The sequence below is a fragment of the Priapulus caudatus genome, unplaced genomic scaffold, assembly GCF_000485595.1.
Source record: "Priapulus caudatus unplaced genomic scaffold, Priapulus_caudatus-5.0.1 Scaffold2686, whole genome shotgun sequence".
In the NCBI taxonomy this organism is placed as follows: domain Eukaryota; kingdom Metazoa; phylum Priapulida; class Priapulimorpha; order Priapulimorphida; family Priapulidae; genus Priapulus; species Priapulus caudatus.
The window spans coordinates 17,982-19,242 of NW_014579747.1; the positions used below are offsets into that span (position 1 = coordinate 17,982).

Here is a 1,261-nt window from a genome sequence, read left to right on the forward strand (position 1 = left end):
CTCTCTCTCTCTCGCTCCGCTCTCTCTCTCTCTCTCGCTCCTCTTCTCTCTCTCTCTCTCGCTCCTCTTTCTCTCTCTCTCGCTTCCTCTTCTCTCTTTCTCTCTCGCGGGTTTTTTGTGAACGTTGTTGATCGCGCGTGTCGTGTCTAACCGATTACTTATGGATGTCTTTCTCAATCACGCTGTTGTCAATTACCGCTTTCATCTGCTAATACGGAACCTACGCGGACCTGCGTGCGGCGAGCCACTTACTGGCCGATCGGCGCACGCACGCCGCCTGCGTCTGTGTTTGACTGATGGCCTCTAGCACTCGGCCCGACGTAAAACGCACCTTGGGTGTTTCATCAGCAAACTTCGCTAGTCGTTGTCGAGCTTCGGTATAAATGCTGTGAGACCAGCAGCTTCCACTTTCTCGCCGCGTGAACTGCTGCAGTGTTCTGTCTGAACTACTCCATTCGCTCGCCGTGGTCCTCCGCAATATAACGCTCGCTCTTTTTTCGCTGCCTCTCTCTCTCTCTCCCTCTCTCGGTCTCGCTCACACTCTCTCTCTCTCCCTCTCTCTCTCCCTCTCTCTCGCTAACAGAAGTGCTGCAGTGACGACAAACAACGTTGGGAGCACGCGCGCGCGACACAAGCCTCTACCGCGCAGATCGTCCGCACCAACTTACACACACACATATATATATATTTATATTTATTTACCTTCTGGCAACGGCATGTTTTATATGCGAATACTGAATGTGGCAGTTGTCACGCTGTTTCTCTTGACCTTACCGTGTTCACACCAGAGGTCGTTGCTATGGCCGGGCGATCGTCTGCCGATGGACCCTGGAAACGCTTATCGCTTCGTGGAGGACGGCGACACAGAGCAGGTATGTTCATGCACGTGTTATTCATCTCGATTCACCACATCGTCTGATGCAGTTTGTAGAGAAGCATTCGCTTTATTCCACCCGCTGCGCGTCAGACAAAGCTAGTCTAAAAGTGCTATAAGTGAGTGGTGTATCAACTAGGAAGTCATTATATAGCGCCTGCCCTTGCGATCTGCAATGAAACGTTTGAGATGCACAACTCTCTAACACTAATAAGGATTTACTAGTCGATGTCGTAAACGTTGTGCTAGTGTAAGTGGCAGTAGTTGTACTAGTGTAAGTGGCAGTAGTTGTACTAGTGTAAGTGGCAGTAGTTGTACTAGTGTAAGTGGCAGTAGTTGTACTAGTATAAGTGGCAGTAGTTGTACTAGTGTAAGTGGCAGTAGTTG

The 1,261-nt window shown here is 49.9% G+C and overlaps 1 long non-coding RNA gene across 1 annotated transcript in view; it reads left to right on the top strand.

The window, feature by feature from the left end:
* Positions 1–321: 321 nt before the first annotated feature.
* LOC106818950 overlaps positions 322–1,261 on the top strand; it is a 3,851-nt gene continuing 2,911 nt past the window's right edge. The window contains exon 1 of the long non-coding RNA XR_001395321.1: positions 322–872. This is a non-coding gene — a long non-coding RNA (uncharacterized LOC106818950). The remainder of the gene's footprint in view (positions 873–1,261) is intronic.